The sequence below is a fragment of the Galeopterus variegatus genome, unplaced genomic scaffold (genome assembly GCF_000696425.1).
Source record: "Galeopterus variegatus unplaced genomic scaffold, G_variegatus-3.0.2 Scaffold4428, whole genome shotgun sequence".
Taxonomy (NCBI): Eukaryota; Metazoa; Chordata; class Mammalia; order Dermoptera; family Cynocephalidae; genus Galeopterus; species Galeopterus variegatus.
In genome coordinates, this window is record NW_007730539.1 from 147318 (window position 1) to 170863 (window position 23546).

Sequence of the window (23546 nt, forward strand, 5' to 3'; positions counted from 1 at the left end):
CCACCCCCACACACATCGTATCTGTGCACTTGGCTTAAATAGTTCAAGGAATTTTTGTGGTTATTCTGACTTCTTCCCCCCACCCTTTATTTGTTTGTGTGTTTATTTATTTATTAATTTTCAAGTGATTGCTGTTTGAGGAAGGAACATTGGCCTTAATCATTGCTAGAATGAAACACTTAAATTGGTCACCACCTGATGGAATTAGGAGAAGAGAAGGCAAAAAAATTAACAGGGATTTAATATCTGTTCTTAGAGTCATTACTCTAAAATTACAAGTATCATATACCAGGAAAAACAAGCCTCTTCTTCCAAAATTATTACCATGAAAATTTTCAAACGCACCAGGAGGTCAGAAGAATATAACATTAAACATACCTGTATTCTTTACCTAAATTCACTGGTAGTATTTTGCCACGTGTGCTCTTTATGCCTGAGTCAGCATGTGCGTACACTATTCTTAGTGAGACATTTACATAAATTGCAGATGCCATCACACTTTATTCCTAGATGCTTATTCATACATTTCCTATGTGGAAGGATATTTTCCTTAGAAATACCATTATCATACCTAAGAAAATTAACATTAATTAAAAATACCTAACATACAGTCCATGGTAAAATTTCCTCAGTTTTCCCAATGGTGTCCCCTACAACTTTTTTGTTTTAATCTAGTATCTAATTAGGGTTTACACATTGCATTTGATTTTTAAGTCTTTTAAGTCTTTTTAAATTTAGGGCAGTAGTTTTCAAGGTTGGTCCTCAGACCAGCAGCATCAAGATCACCAGAAAACTTGTCAGACAAGAAAATGCTGGAGTCCTGCCCCAGAGCCACTAAATGAGAAACTTGGGGCGGGGGCCGAGGGGGGGCAGCAACCTGTTTGGTAGAAGCCCTCCTGGTGATTCTGATGAAATTGAAGAACCGTTGATCTAGAATATACTTCCCCCTTTCTTGCTTTTTGTGATATTTAGGTTTTTTTCAAAAGCCCAAGTCAATTTTGTTGTAGAATACCCTACATTCTGGATTGTTCTGGTTGTTTCCTCATGGCTTGATTAGTAGGTTTAACATTCTGGCAAGTGTAGGAGATGCTGGGTATATTTTATTGCTTCATGTTGAGAGGCACATGATATTTAATTATCCCTTACCTTAGCCATATTCATCATTTGGTTAATGTGGTTACCATAATGTTAATCCACTCTAAAGGTTCCCTTTTATAATTAATAAGTAACCTAAAGAATATTTTCTTTCCCAGTTAATTTTAATAAAATAGTTGTAACATTCATTGATAACACTTGCCTGAATCACTGCCCTGGAGTACAGTGATTTTTCTAGTTTTATCATTCCTTCTAATTAATTAGTTGTCATTCTTTAAATAAGAGCTTTCCCCCTTCCTTTGCATTTATTTGTTTGTGTGTTTAAGTATCATTATGGGTTCGATGTTTTTTTTAATTCAATGTGTCAAATAATTAGTATCATTATTCTTTTTGATAGTCAAATAGTGACACATTTGGCAAGAGAGAGAGCTTCTTCAAGCCACCTTCTGTGTTCTTTTTCTGCTTTCTGGCACAATAAGATGTTCTAGGCTCACTTTGTATGTTTCCTGCCCCACAACATGAATCAGCTATTTCTTCAAGGAGCCCTGGTTATTTTTAGAAGGCAGCGTTTTTTGGAAACCAGTACCTGGATGCTACGTGTCCTACACACATACTTACACACACACAAACATTCATGTACGTGTATTTTTAAGTCATAATTTCTTACATATCCCTCCAATTCAAATTTGCAGGACTGTTAACCTCTCCTCTCCCTCCACCTTCCATCCTTTCCTGCTTCTCTTCTCTCCCCTTCTTCAACCTCCTCCTTTTTTCTTCATCATCATCATCATCATCATCATGAGTTTTCTAGGGCTGCCATAGAAACTGCCATAGAAACTCAAAACTAAGTAGTTTGGAGTATTAAAAAAACACAATTATTATCTCACTGTTCTGTAGGTCACAAGTCTGACATGGGTCTCTTCTGAGCTAAAATCAGAGCGTAGGTGGGGCCGCATTCCTTTCTGGAGGCCCAAGAAGAAACTCTGTTCTCTTGCTTTCTCCAGCTTCTAGAGCTCACACGTGTTCCTTGGCTTGTCGCTCCTTCCTCCATCTTCAGAGCCAGTGAAGTTGTATGTCTCTGACCAGTGTCTCTGATCATTCCTCCGTGGTCACATCTTCCTCTCTGATCACAGCCTCAAAAGCTTCTCCCTTTTAACGACTTGTGATGAGATTGAGCCCATCCGTACAGTTCAGGATAATGTCCCCATCTAATGGTTTGTACCTTTCATCGCGTCTGCGGAGTCCCTTTTGCCATGTCAGGTAACATATTCTCAGCTTCCAGGGATTAGAGTGTGGACATGTAGGGGCCAGTTTTCCACCCACCACATCTTCTCTCATTCTTTATTTCACTTCTCTTGCAATGAAAATCCCGACTTCCAACAACTTCGGTATATTTACGTATTTTATCTTACAGTATACAAAAAATAATTTGAGAATGATAACATTAGCAGCAATAAACTTACTAAGTTCAAGATTTCTTTGAAGATTTTTTTGTTCTCAGAATATATCTCACTCAGGCATATAGTTGAAGAGTACTGTGTTCCGAAATTAATTAATTTCTTTGTGTAGTTATGTTATCAATTTAATATATAAGCAGGTTTATTTTTTTCTGTCCATATTCAGTTTTAGGGTTTCCTTTTGTCATCCTTTTTGATTGATTTTATTTTTTGAACATGTAAAATATATGACTATAAAAAGAGACATATTCAGAGTCCCCAGCTCACCCTGGTCCCCTTCACCGTATTTCCGCCCACACACTCCACATAGTCTCTCATCCGTTCATGGTTTATCCTTTCTATATTCTTTTTATGAAACATAGATGAATGTGTGTTTTTTAATTTTATGTTTACTTCTTTTTAATCCCAGAGTAGCTGAGGTTTATGTGCTTTTTTTGCTCCTTGCATTTTTCCTCAGCAGTATGTCTTCTCAGATATGTGTATACACATTCACACACATGCACACACACACGTACATACATATGGTGTATCCTGGAAGTCACTCTATATCAGGTGGTCATGGAAATCTTCCAAGGAGTAATTAATACATTTTTTGTTTCCCTTTTTGTCTTTTTTTACTGACCGTACCAGGGACCGCACTCTATATCAGGTGGTCATGGAAATCTTCCAAGGAGTAATTAATACATTTTTTGTTTCCCCTTTTGTCTTTTTTTACTGACCGTACCAGCGACCGGCAACGGGATCGCAACCCTCGGTGTTGCGCCCGCACTGCACTCAGCCAGTGAGCGGGAACCGGTCTCCACATGGGATCCGAACCCTCGGCGGGAGCGCCGCCACACTCCCAAGTGGCACACTCTCCAGTGCGCCACTGGGCCGGCCCTTAATACATTTTGTATATACCTTCCGCATTTTTCCCCATAGGATATGCATGGCTTTATTAGATACTGCCAATCTGTTTTTCAAGTTACTAGGGTTATGTAAGAATTCTATTTGTTCCATATTCTTGCTAAACTTTTAAATTACCAATCTCTGTAATTTTAAATATTTGTGTGTGTGTAAAGAATCATTGTGGTTTTAATTTGCACTTTCTTGTTGACTAATGCATTGAGTACCTTTCTTATTTGTTCATTGGTTGTCTATCCTCTATTGTGAAATGCATATTCAAGTCTTTGCCCCCTTTTCTATTAAATTGCCTGCCTTTTCCTTATTGATTTGTAGGAATTTTTAAATATTTTTTGATGATTCCTTGTCAGTTATGTATATTGGAAATATTTTCTTCCACTGTGTGCCTGGACTCTCTTAATGGAATCACTGAAGGAATAGAAATTCCTACTTTTATTGTAGTATAATTGTATTGTTTAACATGTGACAGCAACCACACGCTATGTTTGTGACTTAACTAAAAAAAAGAAATACATTGAGAGAAAATGTCTCTTTGTATGTCTTGCTGCCCACCCCTTCACTTCCTAAGGCAGAGCTAATCTTTTTTCTATGTTTGCATAACATTTTCTACATAGCATTATTATATATGGCAATTTTTATTGCAGTTATTTTTATTTGACAAGACATCTCCCTTTCTGGCCTGTTAGTTCCTCAGATGTAGAAAGAGTATCTCCCTTTCTTTTCTTTTCTTCTTTTTTGGGCATTGTTGGCTATGCCTTGCACATGGTGTTTCCTCCCTTGTTTTGCCTGAAATTCCATTAGAGATGTGTTCAGTTGGTCTGCTTTATAATAAGTGTCTATTTTAAGAGATGAAAACATCCTAACATGTATTAGTTCATCAGGAAATTAGTTGCTTCTTTGGAAAGATGTAAAAGGTCAGGTGGGGAAAAAGAACAGTGATGTTTGGATTCTGGAATTGAAAGCCCAAGGAAGGCAAGTGGGAGTATGATGGTCATAGATATTCTAGGAAGAAAGGACAAACCAAGGAAAAGAAAAGAGGGGCACAGAAAAGAAAAAGGGCTACATCGCTGTGTCTACTGTGTGAGCTTTGCACAGTGTGGAAAATCTGCTTAGATGATAATTGGGGTGATGTTCATTAGAATAGAACTAGCTCCCAGGGAGCATTTTCTCTAGACATTAAGAAACTGAGGCCTAGAGAGATGGGATGTTTTGCAAAGAACAGTTAGTAACATACCAGAGTTGATGTGATCTTTCTTGTGGTTCCAAGAGGCCACTTCTGAAATCAAGCAGGTATCCCACTGCTGTGAGGGTGGCCCGAGCTTTCTCTGCTCTTAGAGCTTTTCGAAGTTGGGCTACTAATCTCAGGACGGAAATTTACATCTGTCTTTCTTGAATTGCTTCAGTCAAGTCAGCTGTATTTGTAGAGGTGCATTGTTCAGCCTCAGAGCATTGTTTAAATTTAAAATCAATGAAGAGAAGTGAGCCAGTGAGAGACACAGACTGATTAAGTGCTGTCTGTATGAAGAGGTTTATCCTCTGCCACATTTCTGTTGAAATCCTGAGAAATGTGAAAAGAATGGAGCAAAGTGAAAGCAGATTAAAAATTATGTCAGACACCAAAATGCAGTAAAGCAACTGCATCTTTGACAGGTAATCAAGGATCGGGTGACTTTGAGTTTTGATTTGTCATAATGATGTCAGCATATTCACACACACACACCATCTACACACATAACACACATACACAAAGTACACACACAACATGTATAGTGCATTTACAGAAAGACTCACAGAGCACACATAAAACAGTGCACACACAAGCACCCACATGCTCGCACACAACACACATGCACACAAAGCATGCAACTCACACTTGGGCACGCACATGCATACACACACATAAAGTTGTTCTCGAGTGTTATTATAACAATGTAGTTCCATTTGCCAACTTATCCTACATTTTTATTTTGAGGAAAAGATAGCAGTAGAGGGGGAATTCTCTTCATCAGAAAATTCAGTGAAAAAAAATTCCCAAGACATTGTCATGTATTACTGGTTATTTTTGGTGGTTAAGAGAATTATTTGAAAACAAAGAAGGCTTTCACAAAGCCTCTAAAATACAAAAGATTTAATAACATTTACATCTGTGTATCAGCCATGTCTGTAATGCAAGTCATGAATAACACATAAACCAGAGCACGGAAAGAACAGAAGTGCTCACACATCATTTAAAATCCAACCCAGCCCATCGTCAGTGGAATCAAGTACACAGCAGGAGTAGTTCCAGTTGATACACACACAATATAGTCATCGGAAATGAAAACATATTAATTACGTTCCTTAAGGTTAGGAGAGAAATGGCAGGATCTACTAAACCTGTCCCATTTCTCTGCTGAAAATCTGTACCAAAAAAATACATCATGGGCTACCTCTTTATTTTTCTTAAGAAATTGCAGAATGGGTGTTTGCATGTATTTGTCTTGTTTTACTGTTCATTTAAATCTGCACTTGGGGCTCAGCTTTGTCTCCTTGCTGTGCTGAAAATGGAGGAACGTTGACTTGCAATAATGGATCCTTGTTAAAAGTGAGTAACTTGCAAAAAAATAATTCATTGTTGAGCAATGATATTTAAAACAATCATACCTGCACAACTCCCAGTGGAAACCCACACTGCTATGAGATTAGCCATGTAATACCCAAACCGACAACCCATGGAGCAACACGTTTGATCAAGAAGGAAATCCTTCCATAGTCTGATTCAGATCTCAGTGAGCCACAGATTTGAAACTGTGCTTTCCTAGATCGGTTCATTTGGCTCCTGTGCATTTCCAGGCATCTCCTAGGCTTTATGTGTACACTGGTAAGAGATCATAGGACAGCCTCTGCTGCCCTAACAGAGAGGGCATGAGTTGAGGGAGAAGGGAACTGGATGATTTTTATATGGGCACTTACATTTGATGTTTTTGTTTGTATTTATTCTTAAAGTCAGTGTTGTTTTTTGTTTCCAGAGTTAATCTTAGACCAGCACTTTTTGTTTGCTGGCTTTTGCTTTGGTGTTTGTTTATTTGTTTGACTTTGCTTTCTTCTGCTGCTGCTGCTTGTTTCCCCTCTGTCTCTAGGCCTTCTTTGGCTCGTGTCAGACCACGGCACATGGGTCCTGAACAGTTTAAAATGAGTACTCTAAATGTCATGGAACCCCTTCCTCGTCCTCCCCTGTGTATCTCATTTTAGTGTGAAATTTCAAGCTTTTCTCAGTCCTCACTGCAGCAAAAGGTTAATAGTCATCTCTTTTTTATGTACTATAAATGCTCAATTCCTAAGGAGAGTGTTTCGGGGCAAGTTGAGTGTAATTGCTAAATAATATAGTCATTTTCATTTTAAATGAGTAATACTTCCATTGTTCCCGATGCTTCTTTGTGTGTGTGTGTGTGTGTGTGTGTGTGTTTGTGTGCCTGAGTAGGTAGGCATGGGTGAGGCCTCCACGAGGGGGAAGCCGCAGCTATCCCATAGGAGTTTGTACATTTACGCATTTGGGTTTTAAATGTTGTGCTGCATCCTGGGCCTTTTAGGCAGTGCAGATTATGTATAATAGATGACCTGCATTTACAGAGATGTGTGCTATACAGATGTAAATGTTATTATAGCTTTTATATTTTATGTTCTTGTTGAAAGATCATTTTGTCTTTGAATAATATGGCCGTTCAATTTTTTTTTGGAGGGAGGGGTTATCTTTAAAAGAGAATATGAGATGAATATTGCACATCATATATTTCTTAAAAGTAATTTGGAATTTTAGGGTCTGGGATTGGGGCTGACTGATACACTGCTGTGATGAGATATAACCCCTGGAAAATAACAGCACCAGCACATGCCTGCATCTGTCTAACCTCATAATTCACTTTCACATTGGATTATGGATGTCTGCGTTCAGTGAGTCTATCTTCCCTTTAGGTATTATTTCAGCCCTTTGAGATAATAAGGAAAGTTTAATTGCGTTGTTAATTGATTTTTTGCACAACATTATTACCTTGATTGATTGCAGAGTTGATGAAAATGTTAGACACAGGCAGCGTGGAGTATCAGCCGGGCAAGGAGTGGGAGCCTTGTGGAGAATAGATAACCTTGATGTTAAGAGCTATATCCTTCAGATATGTCTTCCCTTGACATATTGATGGCCCTTGAAAAGGGAAAAGCTGATTGTATGCAGAATGCAATCATTAAACCCACTTCAGCTCACTGTTGATTAATTTGTTTTTTCCTGAAGGATCTAGTTATAGGGAACCTCACTTGTACCAGCCGCAGCCATTTTCTAGGATCCAGACTGTGCTTAACCCTGTAGGTGAAGAGAGAGAAAGAAAGAGCCTGGCGTGACCGAGATAGGAAGACGATCTTAAGGTGTGCAGATGTGCACTTGACCCTGACGGGCATCCTCGCCCTTGGGAGCACTCTGTTTCCACCACCACACTGCTGATTTTTCCCCAAATATCTATTCTTTAAAATGCCAATTCCAAGGAACCCTTCACTGAGACCTGGGGTGGAATGAAAGGGTACCTTTGGGAAGGCCACGAAGGTTTGTTCACCTGGCTTCCGGTGGTGTCTAGAGAAGACACGGTGCTCAGGAGCTTTTTTATACATTAGGTAAAACCTTTCATGAGCTGGCTCCTGGGATTGGAGAATTTGGTTGTTCTTGGTGTGTGTGTGCACATGCGTGTGTGTGTGTGTAGAGGGGGATGATGAGAAGGGACTTCTGCAGTCAATTTATTATATTTTCAGTTACTCCTCTGTGACCCTAGATGACTCTTTCCAAGAAAATTTATTGAAATCTGTCATCATTACTGCAGTATTCAGGGCCCTCTTTATGGTACCAAAAATCAGTTCGATTGATTAGTTTGTTTACTGATGATTAATGGGACTTCTTCTGCCCTGTTTCCGTCCCCTCAAGTCCCACTACTTCATGCATAGCTGTCCTACCCTGGACAGACTTAGAGGGCCAGCCTTATGGGGAAAGGAGCTGGCTTTGGCAGCTACAGGAGAGTGGGAGCCCATATACATGAAGTAATTCTCTCTCCCACCCCAGCTCCTTGCTTGTTACTTATGGGGCATTTTGACTTATTTGCCCTCTTCTTCCCTTTGTGGCTGTTCCCAATATTTTTTTAAACCAAATTTTAATTATAGAGCCTTGTTGGAGGCTTACCAAAACTTATATTATCTTCCTGGAGGACTGAGCCCCGCTGGGAGAGGTCATGTGGGCTTCGGGACAGAAGAGAAACAGTTCTCCAATTTCTCAGCACCTTGGAGCACCCACCTTGTAGACCAAATTCACCCTATGATCCAAAGCAGTTTCTCCTCAGTCTGCCCCCCCACCCCCCTCCATTATGAGTCTTTCTTCTCCTGAGCTAACTACTGGCACTCAGGGAGTCTAATATCCACAGAGTCTTGGCCCTCAATTACCGTAATGGCTTATAATGAGATTTTGGCCAAGTAGCAGGTAGCAGGTTATTACTTCCTGCTCAGCATGGGCAATGTCTATGCTGTTAATTTGTGTTGCCGAATGTGGCTCAGAGCTGGGCATCAAACTGTCAAAGCCAGATGTATTCTATTAGGTGCGAGGCTCACATTGGCCCATGGGCAATTTTTTTTTTCCCCCCAATATGGAGGCATGTTAACTCACCACAGGGTGAATCCTGATGAATTCAGGCCAGCCAAATAAAAGGGGTAATATTCCAAGCCATCAAAGTTCCAGGGACAGATAACACCTGGTCCCACCCACCGTTAGCATGTCTCTGACTGGGGCCGCTCCATTGATGGGCAAAAATATACCCCTCTTAATATTGCTGGAGAGACTCTGGTGCCTTCATTAACTTTTAATGAGCTTAACCCTAATGAAGGCCCTTATAATATGTTCTTCTACAATTTACTTTGTCTTTATCTTGGGGGGGGGATATATCTAATGAAGGCCCTTATAATATGTTCTTCTACAATTTACTTTGTCTTTATCTTGGGGGGGGGGATATATACACACACACACACACACAGAAGGTTCATATTGTTCTTATAAAATGCTTTCTGCTATTCTTACTTAACATACAGTTTCTTACATTAATATAATATATATGTACACTTTTTTTTCAGAGCAGGTTAAAGGATGGGGAGTTGAAGATCAGGAAATAATGAAAATATTTTGGCATTTGGTGGTAGGATTTGCTAGTGTCCAAGAATTATGCTGTGCTTTCTACAACAAAAGACTTTTGGTTATTTTTTTGTACGGCAAACTTTCAGTTAGATCATATATCAGCAGATTCCTTTTGTTTTCCTTTTGGAGAAAGCTATTTAGGGTGTCCTGGAATTAGGAATGATTATACTAATATCAGTACAGGAAAAGTTTGTATGGATTCTAATGAAGGGCAGATGGAGGCTGGACAAATGGGTCCAAGAAAGAAAGGCCTTTCCCCCAGTCTTTGCAGGGTTTGAGTTATGACAAACCCAGTTGTTACTGGCTCTGCTTAATTTTATTTGAGAGGCTCTTTTTTGCAGCTTGAAGAATTAAAAAAAAAAAAAAACCCAGCTTGTCTTTATTTTCAACGACTCTCTTGAGAAATTTCAGCCTGCGGAACCAGACAGGACTGTGGATGTTTTCCCCGCTTTTGATGTGAGCTCCCTAATAGGAACAGATCTGAAACCCAAAAGCAAATTTCTGCTTGAGAGCCGAGCCAAAATTCCCATTCAGACACTGCAGGAGGACCCCCACTGCTCAGATTTGTTCATATAAGATTCTGTCAATTTAAGGGGAGTCTAAAGACTTCCTGGGAAATTTTTCCTGCAAGTTTTTTTTCCTATTCTTCATAAATTATGTTTTGCAGGTATAGTTCTATTCTACTTATCCAAAAAACTCTTTTTTTTCTTTTCTTCTGTTAATGTCATCTGCGCATCACTTAATTTAAAACTTTTCTGGGTTTTGCTTTGTATAAAAGAGTTGGGGCAATCTTTTATTATTGTTATTTTTTATTTTAGGTACCATTTTTTTCCAGACTGTTATTAGAGAGAAAATAAAACCTCCATTTACCAAAGCTCAACACACTAGGATTTTCAGTTAACTAGATGTCTTATCTCTGAATTTGAATAGTCTTGATTTTATGAGAATTTCTTTCCTGTGTATTTTCAGTCTTTCACTGGCCCCCTCCTTGCTGTCCACAGACATATTAACATCTCTCCAGTCTTCTCATTCGCTCATGAACTATAGGTGATGCGTGCATACACAATACCCGCACCTGCCACAATCTTCTCCTTCCATGCATTCTTATAATTCCACTCAGTCGCTCTTTTCCCCTTCTTGTCTCTCTGAGAACATTTCACCTCTCCTGACTCGACTTCCTCAAGTTCATTTGCTTCATCCGCCTTGGCCATATTGCTTCTCAACCAGCAGTAAGCTGGATTCTTTTTGTAGCTCAACTAGAATTGCTCTCCCTAATGTATTTGTATCATCTTACTTGTCAAAACTATCAAAGACATTTTGATACTGATTTTCAATGACCTCACACAATCTCACTACAGCTGCTGTCATAACAACACTCTTAAGACTTTCTTTTCTCCATGTCTCAATCCCTCGGTCCTTCTGCTCCTTGATTAGCATTCTGCTGTCAACCCTTCTCAGTCTGCACACTTTTCCTGAACAGTCATATCTGGACTAAGGCCTACAGTTATCACCTCTCTGCAGAAGACACCAACAGTTAAAGTCCCACCCAATTCCTTCTATCTGACTATAGGCACATCCTACAGAATTTCCCATACGTTCTTCAAATGCAAAATCAGAGAGTGAGCTCCACATCTGACTCTCACCTCCCTCAGGTAGGCCTCCTTTTGTGTACTCCATCAGGGTAAAAATGGCATCACTCCATTCTTTGCCATCAAGCCAGCATCCTCAGTACCATGCTTATCACTTCTTCCCTACCCATCCCTCCACAAATATGTTAGTATTTATCAAATCTTTCTAATTTTGCATACTAAATATCTTTAAATAAAATCTCTGCATTCNCCCCCCCCCAGATATACTTTCTAAAATGGAAAAAAGGGTCCCTTCTGGGTCATCCTAGAACAGTTTCTTAAAGGTGGTCCCCAAGATCAACATCACCTGGGAACTTGCAAAGATGCAGATTTATGGTCCCAACTCATACCCGCTAAATCAGAAACTCTGCGGATGAGGCATGACAACTGTTTTAGCAAGGCTTCCGGGTGATCCTAATGCACGGGCAAGAGGGAGAAACACTGTCCTGGGGCCAACCCATGAGTTCTCCTACTTGTGAATGTCCAGGGGCGTATAGTAAATGCTAGGTTCAGAAGCATCCTGAGATCTTTTAATTTATTCCACAATAAAAAGCAATCCATTGAGTATCTGCTATGCCCTAGGCTTCATGATGCACGAGTGAAGAGCTGTTGTCCCTACCCTCTGGAGCACATATAAACAGGACATCCTAAGACTTTGAGAAATGTTCAGTCAGCAGCCCTCCCACCCCAGTTAGACATCCTACCTGTGTCATCCTCACTGCAAATACTCAGTCATGGTCACTATGACGTACCTAGTATGACAATGAGGTTGAATTTAGTTTTAGATAGAGTTTTATGTGTGAGAGAAAGCTCAGAAAGGTTTCTAGTTAACCATGAGTTAATAAGATAATTTAATTAATTAACTAGAGCCCAACATTCCCCTAGTGGCTACTCAATCACGTGACCGTTACATGAGGAAGGTATGAGGGAAGGAAGCCTGTGACAGCGATTTTGTCCTTCCTTCACTGACCCCTTGAGAGCCTCCTCAGCTGACGTGCAGAGCCACGCCTGGACTCAGCCCCAGTTTCCCCTGCCCAGAAGTCTAGTAACTCCAATTTTTGTTTACCCCCTTCCCTGATTGAATCCACTCATTCATTTTTATCCTATAAGATTCTAATTTAAAATGCCATTCCCTTTATTGCTGTTTTAAAATGTATATATAATGATATGTTTGAAATCTTGAAAGCCCAGAAATACCTCTGGGTCATTTGGTGCTCCAGGCATGAAAACAGGCACTTGGCCCATGTGCCAGAAACCAATGATGGGACCATCGAAGGATCAAACAGCAGCTGGAATTATTGTTGTATTTTTATTTGAGTAGTTTCTGCTTCTCTTTTCTGGTGACTCTGGACCAGGTAACCTGAGAGGGAAGATGGTGGTTGGCTGGGTTTTGGACAGGGAATGCCTTAAAAGGAGGTGGCTGTGATTTGTGTGAATTGATCTAGTTTTTATTTTATTTTATATTTATGTTTTTTACTTCTATGGCTATCAAATGATGACAACTCCATGCCATTGGGTGGCATATTTCTTTTTGTTCTTCCACGGTAAAAGTGATCTTTTTTCTAAGAAATTGGGGAAATTTAGCTTTGCTTATTAGTTTGCATGCTTCATTACANATGATGACAACTCCATGCCATTGGGTGGCATATTTCTTTTTGTTCTTCCACGGTAAAAGTGATCTTTTTTCTAAGAAATTGGGGAAATTTAGCTTTGCTTATTAGTTTGCATGCTTCATTACATTTATGCAGGTGATTTGCAAAAATCCCCAACCCCTGAGCCTGAAAGATTAATTAGAGTAATTGATGGTAAAGAAAATCAGTCCCCTGAAATTGAGGCAAGAGGAATCTGGCAGCCCCATTCCCAGAAAGCCTTCAGCACAGATTGAGTAAACATGACGTATTGATCGTTACAGAACCTATAATTGGTGACCAAAAGCACAGTGTGTCTTTAATGGCCCTCCCTGAATAGTTTCCGTCATTTATTTATTTATTTTTTGAAAGAAAGCTGCTGTTTTCCTAAATTCATGCTGCCCTCTCGTGGCGATGCTCTGACTTCAGCCGGAAGGTGGAAAAGATGAATGTAAAAGTAACAGTGGTGGAGGTGGTGGAGGTATTTTTTTCTTCCCTTCTTTTCTCTCTCCTGTCTGAAATATTTCTGAGTTCCTCCGTCAAACAACTGAGAAAGAAACGTGAAGCCACACCACCTGACCACGGTCCATTTTGACTGACAGCCGGCTTTATGTGACATCCATCCCTGAGCTGCTCTGAAGGGTGCTTCCCAAATCTTAACTGATTTGCATCCCATCTCAGCATGCACTTTGGAATCCAGCCCGTCTCAGATCCATTAAGCTCCACTTAGAATGCAGCCGTGGGGGAGAGGGTAAGCACAGTCTTTCCAAACTGGCCTTGTGGTTCACGTTTCTCTCCACAACAACATAGGTAAGAATGAGCCTGAGTCACGTTCTTGGTGATCTTCAAAATTCCCTGATTCCTGGGAACGGGACGGAACAAATAAAGTAATCAGTTTGGGAAATAAGCTATACAAGCAAGACTTGCACTGATGTTCTAAGGGGAGTGTCCTATAATTCAGACATTTCTGGACTAGAAGGGTAGAGTTGCATGGAGGCCTAGTCTGGTACTGTCACCTTAGGGAAGCCATTGGAACCTCATTTTCCTCCTCTGTAAAATGAAGGATTTTGCCTGAAATGCATATCTTTACCTAAGATGCAGATCTTTAAATTCTATCCCATCTCAAGAATTCTCCAGTACAGTTAAAGAAATACTTTTAAAGAAAAGTTTAACATTCTGTATATGAGCTTACTAGGAAGTATAGCAAATAATAAAATATCCTTATAGGAGAGTGTAAATAAATCATTGTGTATGAAATCAGGAGTAAAAACTGTTTCTGCCTTCATTTTTGGCTGGAAAAAAAAGTAACCTGTGAATAAAAATAAAATTTTGATTGCTAAGGAGGTGTACCAGTTTATTTTTTGAAGGGAAAGAGTTGTTGGAGTAAGGAAATACAATGGAGTTGGATCTCTTGTTATTATAATACATTCCTGTTTGATTAAAATACATCATGTATGGAGGTAAGAGCCCACCTTCAGATCTGAGATTTTTTCCTGTCAGTTCCTGCTTACCCCTCACTACCCCCAATACAAAAAAAAAAAAAAAAAGGAAATTAAAAAGCATTGACATCGAGGAAAAGCACGTTGACGGTTTCCTTTCCATGAGTCACATAATGGAAACATCTGCTGCCAGATAACTTTTAATCTGTCAGCCTAATATTTCTTTGATAAAAAAGGAAATTAAAAAGCATTGACATCGAGGAAAAGCACGTTGACGGTTTCCTTTCCATGATTCACATAATGGAAACATCTGCTGCCAGATAACTTTTAATCTGTCAGCCTAATATTTCTTTGATACAAAGAGGACTTTGAATGGCCAGGGCAGGTCTGGGTAGAGCCATGGCATTTGCAGCCTGCGCGTGGGTCCAGGGCTCAAGGTGGGACAGTGGAGCTCGTCACTGAGGAGCCCCTCAACAGTGCGATTATTTCTCAGACTTGGACCAACATTTCCATTTTCCATTGACAGGTTTTGTGAGAGAAAACTTGCCCTGTGTTTCTTCTCCTCTCCCTGCTCTCCCACCTCCTTTTCTTCTTCTAAAATGACACTCTCATGGGCCCGGAGGGTGTCTTCCGCAGGCGCTGGCTTAGCCCACGCCACTCGTCTGCCCTCTCCCCACCCGTGCGTGCAGCCTGCCCGGTCCGGGAGGCCCGCGTCTGAGCTTTGCAGGGCTCTCACCTCTGGCACAGATCTTGCCAACATCCTTTCCCTGCTTTTTCTTCCTTACAAACCCATGGGTGAGACTTGACAAGGCCCAGCATTTGCCTAAGCAGCCTGTGTAATCTGTTCTCCCATCAGGCGCACTGGAAGGCTAAATGAGCCTCTTGTCATGAGCACTGGGGCCAAATGCCTTCTTGTCATGTGGACGGGCTGCCTGGCATTTTTGTCAGCCTTCTTTCAGGACAGGGATGCATTCTAAGGCTCGAATAGGTGGCCCATACTGTGCTCTTTGCTAGTTCTTGGTAGAAAGCAGCATATCCTAACCCCTCGATTTGGATCCTACCATGTACCTAGAGTATTTCTCTTTGTTCTACATGTTCTTGGTGCTCAGAAATGAATAAAAGCTATCATTAACTCTAATTTATGATCAACATTGCTGGTAGAAATAATCAAACTGAAAGAAAACTCACAGCGACTAAACCCGCACATATATAATTTATTATGGATGAAAAACTGACTCACGATTTATATCTTGTTGGTATTGAAAACCACACAAATTCACGGGGAAGAATTAGTCTTGATAGAGATAACGAAAATGAAATAAAATTAAAGTGAAATAAAACTACACGCAATAAAATTAGTTGACTGAACTTTAATAGAAGACTCAAGTCTTCCTGCTATAAATTAAATCTGCTGAATTTTTCCCCCCAAAATGGGACTTTGTAAAAATAAATGACTCTAAAAGAGATTTAGAAGATATAATTGGTAAAATATGATGTTTGGCAAAAGCTGATTGAGGAATTTAACCTGAATGTAAAAATTACATGGAAGAAAAGTGATCCTATTGAAAATAAATTCAATAAAATAGGAATGAAGATGTTAAAAATAGAAATGGTTTAACTTTGCATTTAAAAATTGATTAAGGAATTAAATTGGCTAAATGGAATTTGCTGTGAATAATTAATGCTTTCTCAAAGGAAAAATCACCAGGCTCGTTTACATGTTTATATTTATAAGCATGAACTCAAAGCATCCCTGGGGTCAAAACAGCAGAATTCAAATGTGCAGCAGTCCACAATATCAGGGTCAGTGCAGCAGGGTAGGATACAAATGGGTGCTTTGTATAATAAGGGAGAAGCAGGAGGCATGGACTGAGGTGGTCCCTGCAGTATTTAGCAAGGACAGTGTGTAGTGTGGCCCCCACCTCCACCATGGTGAAGGTAGCAGGAGCCCTAATAGACATTTTTTGGGGGTTTGCAAACATTGCAGCAGCAAGGCACCCCTTTCCAACTCAAGATGCAGATAGTGTGCTGAGACACTGGCCTGAGGTTGCACCCAGCTTCTTTGGGGAAGTCTCACTTTTTCTTCTTTGCCTTCTCTACTGTCCCCTGGGTCAGGTGGAGAATGTTTCCCCGTTTCATCTCCAACCAGAAGCTTCTCAGATGGGCCCTCAGATGAAGAAAATATACATCTGGCGTGGGGGAAAGACTGTCCTCCTTCCACAAAAACCGCTCTCAAGCAATCCCTTCCCTTAAGACCTTCTACAGACTCTTTTCATTTTGTCTCAGTGTTTAAGTAGCTTGCACTGAAGGAGGCTGTTGTGCGAGGAGCCTGTCATTGTGCAGGCTCTGCGAAATCCCGTGTGACATCCATGGCAGAGCTGATAGCACGTCACACGGGCTGACCTCGGTACTGCTCCAGCCACTTCTCAGGATCATAAACACGGGTGTTTATTCCTTCCCAGTTCCCAGCATACTCACAGCCTGCACATAACAAAGACCGAGGAATGTGCTTTCTGGGGAATGTGCCCTCCCAGTGTATGGTGTTTACAGCTCTTAACGCCGATGGTGACGTTCACTTCACTTCTCTCTTTCCAGCCAGACGCTGTGATTGCTTTGTTTTCATGAAAAAAGTGTTCGCATGAAAACAACACTCGTATTTAGGAACTGGGGCTGTCGCCTTCTGTTACTCTGCCCCCTTCCTCAGTAAGGCCAATATTTAATCCGCTCTTTCCAGCCAGACGCTGTGATTGCTTTGTTTTCATGAAAAAAGTGTTCGCATGAAAACACCACTCGTATTTAGGAACTGGGGCTGTCGCCTTCTGTTACTCTGCCCCCTTCCTCAGTAAGGCCAATATTTAATCCGTATATATTTTTAAATGTTTCCAACGCCCGAAGTTAAATGTTTACACCGCCAGTGGTTAAAGTACGAATGTTCAACAATTGAAATTCCTAACTTTGTGGATTCTGTTTAAATTTTATATACACAATAATTTTAATGGTATTAATTAATTTATTCCACAAATATTTGTTGAATGCCTCCTCTGTACTGAATACTATTTTAGGCACTGGGTGTTAGATATTGGGGAGGAAGGAGAATATTTCAGGGGTGACATGTTTCTGGATATGTGTAGTGTTTTACGGAAACGTTGTTCTAGAACCTTCCACCTCCACCATGGACCGGAAGGACTCCCCTGATACTCTTCCCCTCTCTGTCACTGGACCACCCACCTCTTCACAACACTGTCTTCACTTTTTGCAGATGCCATGAGGAGTCTAGTTTCTTCCTTCCTCATTCAGATCAAAGGACAGGAGTTCCGTGAGGAACCCTGTGTCCCTCGCCTGTCATCGTTCTAATTGTCAGCTCCTAGCCATCACAATGAGATAGAGATCTGTTTGTTATTACACAGCTACACTTACAAACATTTATGATAATAGCACGTAAAATGATGATCACTAAAGTGATTACCCAAACTAACAATCTGATAAAATTGATACTTTAATTTCTCTGTTTTGCAAATATGAATTTATTGGTCCCACCTGTAATAACGTCCTCATCAAATACGATTTTGTGTTTGTACAGACTCTTTTTCCCCCGCTACTAAAATATCAATGAGGGGCCACTTGCTCTGATGGTCGGGCTTTGGCTCTGTTGCATGTGGGTTATGAGTCTTGGGCTGGTGTCAAGGGTTCTGGTGTGTAGGCTAGGTAGTGGGCAGCACTTCCAGCTGTGAGTATGAAATACAGGTTGCAGGGAAGTTAGTGGAAACCCTTTCCTTGGGGATTTTGGCATCCCAGGGAGCTCCCTTTCTGTCCCAGCTATATTATGGGGAGATGGGCTGAACGGGTTTCAAGAGCTAACTTACTCTAAATCAAATTTCTGATTAACTGACTATTGGATTTGCCTCCTACATCCATCGACAATGGACCTGACATCCTTATCTTCATAAGGGAAATGTTGGAAAATATTAAATAATCTATTTCAGAACTAAAATGGACCTCTGAGATTATCTGGCCCCTTGTCCTCATTTTACAAATGGGGAAATCGGGCAAGGGAGGGAAGGGAACGGTTCCATGGTCAGACATACTATTTAGGTTAAAGGCACAGCTAGATTTAAATACAGGTCTTCCCCCACAGCCCCTTACTAAATAGATGGTTGAAATGCATCTGGGCATCCGTGCAGGAGATCTGGGCATCCAGGAAGCTGTGCTGGACTCAGGTGCATGGGTGAGCAAGAACTTCCTTCCCTGGACATTCAGGGCTTTCCCCCCTGTGAAGTCTCTGGTAACATTCCTGCCATCACAGCCTTGCATCCAAGAAAAGAGGCTGGTGCCCACACCCTTAGGAAGCCCCAAGGTCCTAACTTAACCTGCATAATTAGTACATCCATTCCAGAGGGGGAAAACATTGAAAAGATAAAGGGCCTCTTTAAAACAGATTCTTCCCAGTACATTTTTTTTCATAATTATAGTGTTAAGAGCTTATAGTGATGGAAAAGCTGGCTACTTAAGAAAAATTAGGAGTCTCATTTGGCAGAAGAGGATTTCCCAGGAGAAGGCACACTGTCAATTTTCAAGACCCCCGAAAAGAAATTCTGCACAGACAGCTGCACGTCAGCCTGAAGCCTGGCAAGCCTGCCTCACTTATTATGGTCAAAGCCAGATATTTTAATTAAAAACACTACATATGCCATTAAATGTGTTGTTCCCCCTCCAGTTCCAAGATGTTGTAGTTTGAGGAGATAAAAACAAGGGAATCCATTGCAGATGTGCTTGGAAACCATCGCCTACTGAGTCACAACCAGCGGGTTCCCAAATTCCAGCCTCAGAGCGCCTCTCTGTCAGAATGTTCTTTGCAAGTAAACTGTTTCCTCTGTAATTTTCACAGTTTATGGCAGCTGCCATAGCGGGAGAAGGAGGGGCGTGGGGAGAACCGAGGAGAGAGAAACACAAGGCTTCCTCATTTAATGCATGAGCAGAGGCTAGTATTTTACAAATAACCTTCATGATAAATGAAGTCCTATGGCCACACATGAGACTGTGCTATTTTCTGTTTGTTGGTTGTTTGTTGTTGTTGTTAATGTTATTTATTTATTTATTTTTGAACACAAAAGTCACCTATTGGGTGATAGTAGATTCCCATCAGTGAGCTCGGATAAGAGGCTCAACAGAGACAACGCTTGCTTGACTTAAGCCGTTGTGGATGGGTCGAGCTCAGAAATTTCAGCCGATTTTAACTGTCACTTTTAATGTAAGAAGAGGCCATTTAACGTCAGAGTCTTCTTTTACTTTCCATATGGTATTTTGTCAACGTCACCTCTCTTCCTTAATCATTCCTTATGTGCTTCATGCCTCTTAGGATTTGGAAGATTCTCTCTGGAAGTTAATAATATTGATTCATGATAGAGGGCTTCAAAATGGGAAGATTATCCTACATTTTTTGGTTGGGCTGGGTCCATCCTTAAAATCTTAATTTTCCATTTTTAGAAACTCTACTAAGGGAACCAAGAGAGAGGAGAGGGTTATGCTATATTTTGGAGAGTAATTGGCCAAATTAAAAAATCCCTAAAATGTCGAAGAGAAACCATGCAGAAAACATGTTATTCCTAGAAATCTGTACTTGGTCATGACATTTTATTTGAGTGTCAACTCTTGAGGACAAGAAGGTAGGGTCCTTCTTTCCTGGGGCTTAATCCACTTTCTGCCACCCATTGCATCTGAGATTGGCACCGCCTGTCTGTTCTGCAGCACCTGTGTTTCCCTGCTATCCTAATTGTGCCACCAGTAGTAGGGTCCTTCTTTCCTGGGGCTTAATCCACTTTCTGCCACCCATTGCATCTGAGATTGGCATCGCCTGTCTGTTCTGCAGCACCTGTGTTTCCCTGCTATCCTAATTGTGCCACCAGTAATGATGTGTTTCTTTTTATTTGCAGGTGTCCTGGGGAAGTGCCGCTATGTTTACTACGGGAAAAACTCAGAGGGCAACAGGTTTATCCGAGATGACCAGCTCTGAAGCCAAGTTCTGTGTGCCTTAGCCTACTTCATGACAATAAAAGAAAAAGGGAAATCAAAAATAAAGACAAAACTAAAGAGAAAACAATGGCCCACACTGTGTCTCTTTGGGAAGGCTATGACTTCAGCTTTTGGTACCTTCTGCTGACTTTGCCAGGCCTGTCAAGATCATCCTTCTGCCTTAGACTGAGTGGTCACATAGAGATTGACATGATTGCCCTTAAGCAGGTCTCATCCACCAGGGTGACAGGCGGTGGCGGTGAAGCACCAGGGCTGACAGCATGAACACCATGATAGATTGCCTGGTCCCTCCACTGCTCACAGGGGAGCAGAGGTCACACCTGGGGCCTCCCTGAGCATGCTCAGTGGCTGCAGTCAAGTGAGAAAGGCTGCGTCTTCAGCTTGCATATTGAGTCGAGATCCCTGTCATCTCACTGTGCTGTGGATTTATTTTTCATGAAATAGTCACAGTGTATAGGAAGCCCACTCTGCTTTATTTCCCCTAAGTCTTCACCTCTTATATTTTGCACATGCATAGTGCCCCCTGCCCCCCGCTGCCATCCTTTAGCATCATCTTTATCACAGGAGATGCATTTTGGTTTGCAGTTTGTCAGAGAACTGAAGGTGCAACTTCTCGGCCGGGTTATATGTTTATGGCCAGCTTCATGTTGTTACAATCCCTGTATTGGAGTAAATAGCTTTCCCCAAATCCCTGACTACAAAAAACATGAACTTGATCTTGTTTAGTTTATTTCTAAATCCACTTCTTGCCCTGCACACAGCGCACTGTGAAGTATCTTCCCCGGCATGAGGGTTTGGTTGCACTGGGGACTCTTATTTACTTATATATTTTTTAACCACACACATTTCCAGCTACGACTATGGCCATATTTGTGCTTGGGGCTGGCTTGATCCTTTGGGTGCTATTTAAATGTAGTGAAGGGATGAAAGATAGAGCGGTGGGTCAAGAGGTTAAAAAACAAAATCAAGTTGGTGAAAACACCCACCAGACCAAACAGTTTTTATAGAAGGTGCAAACCTTTTGAAATTCATATCTTTCTCAGGACCCCTCAGCACTTAAATCCATGGCTTGTGAAATGGTACTATGTCTCTTTATTTTTTTAGTTACTGTTTGTTTGTTTGTTTGTTTGTTCGGTGGATGGCCAGAATGGGGATCCAAAGCCTTGACCTTGGTGTTACTAACACCGTGCTCTAACCAAGTCAGCTAACTGGCCAGCCCTGGTGCTATGTCTTTGTACATCCTTGGCTGTGTTCTAGAACTAATATAACCTAGAAAATAAGCCTGATCATGCTAGTTGGGTGACTATAATTTTATTTAACTTTTCGAGGTACCAGTAAAATCACTGTAGAAGATGTACAAAAAGCTGGTGTTTCTTGACACTAGAGCTTTTATTTTTGTTTTTTCTAGTTAGATCAGGTGTTCCTTGTCCTGGGTCTCCAGTATTAGGTCAGTTTGATGACAGTAAAGCCTGAAAGACAGTCCCTTCAGGTTATAGATACTAAGTAACTAGGGAGTTGCTATTGTAAAAGTCTGTGGGGACTCAGAATCCCTGAGCTGCCCAGGAGGAACCCACTTCACAGCTCTGTTCTGTTTATGCAGCCTCTAGCCTACTGAGCCAGCAAAGTCCTTGAATGACATATGTAGAGTCTGGCAGGAGTCCCACTTGCAGATTATGCAACCTTCATTAATCAGTTTTTCAGACAAGTTAATATTAAAATCCTCAAAACCATTTATAATTAGATAATGTTGAATTTTGCCTTCATCTCTCAAATCCGTTAATAACCAGAGTGGAGAACAGTTTCTCTGTTTGATCTACAAAACAGCACTGGGATAATGCTTTAAACTGCGTGCATTAGGTCCCACCCTGATTCTTTGTTTAGAAGCATCAACACATGTTTTCTCCATGGCATATTATGGGCAGCCAGAGTTCTGTGCAAGGGCAGCTAGACTAGTCTCATGTCATATCCAATCTAGCGGCACATATATCCTTGTCTTTATAAAAGGCTTTAACCCTGCCTCAAACAATAAAAAAGCACTTGTGAACTGACCACAGAATTTTTCCATCTTTATTTTTCTTACTTGTTTACTTTTCTTAATGTCAGAACCATTTGTATCATGCGCAGGAATGTCTCCCTCAATGCGAGCTTTGGAAGCAAAAAATATTTTTGGAGTGAGTTATTGACCACATTGTTTCCCTTTCTTTGGGTTGTTTATTTTCTTCCAGAATGGTGTAATAACTTTAATTAAGATTAGCTTTAATTATAATTTACGTAAAGGCCATCGCTATAGTATATTCATCTTATTGATAGAATTATAGTAAGTTTTGTTTCTCTTAAGACGGGATCATGGTAATGAATTAGTGTTGGGTTGTTTATAATTGCACTGTTTGTCAAGCAAGATCCGCTGTGCGGCCATCGCTATAGTATATTCATCTTATTGATAGAATTATAGTAAGTTTTGTTTCTCTTAAGATGGGATCATGGTAATGAATTAGTGTTGGGTTGTTTATAATTGCACTGTTTGTCAAGCAAGATCCGCTGTGCGAGAGCTAGACCTCGGTCTGAACTGGCAGAGGAGGAAGCCATGTTGCGTGTTTATCTTAAATCTATAGGAGATTCTCGAAACTTGTTTGTCAACGTAGAGAATTAGAAGGTAATAAATTCAATCCAAGCTCAGACAGGTTTCATACCTTCTTTACTCCTTGGTCTTTCTTCCTTTTACCCTTTTCCACTGAGCTGTTCTGTCAGGACCGTGGTACCTGACATCTCTGTCTCTCCTCCCCAGGACGCTGAGCTGAGTGGAGACACCCCTCCGCTCCACAACTGTCCTCAGCAATGTCAGAGCGACTGTCTCTTTCCTAAGTAACATAATTTTATAGAACAATTTGTTCCTTGGGGAATAATGTTTTAGATTGTGGGTAATCCTATTAAAAGTACAACTATTGCAATCATTTGCTTTTACTTTTACCAGCCTTGCTCATAAACCCTCCATCTGTTTGTTGCTTTAAATAGAAGCGCATTATAAGAGATTATCACTCGATCAGGCTGCATGTCTGAGTGTTGTGTGTTTTCACGTATTTGTGTATACTAAGGAATAAAAGAAAGCAAACCGCAGATTCTGGATGAAAGGGATTTTCATGTCTGTGTGTGTGTGTGCGTGTGTGTGTGTGTGT

The 23546-nt window shown here is 40.8% G+C and overlaps 1 long non-coding RNA gene across 1 annotated transcript in view; it reads left to right on the forward strand.

The window, feature by feature from the left end:
- Positions 1-20437, forward strand: part of LOC103603079 — an 83908-nt gene extending 63471 nt beyond the window's left edge. The window contains exon 2 of the long non-coding RNA XR_551579.1: positions 20274-20437. This is a non-coding gene — a long non-coding RNA (uncharacterized LOC103603079). The remainder of the gene's footprint in view (positions 1-20273) is intronic.
- The last annotated feature ends 3109 nt before the right edge of the window (positions 20438-23546 follow it).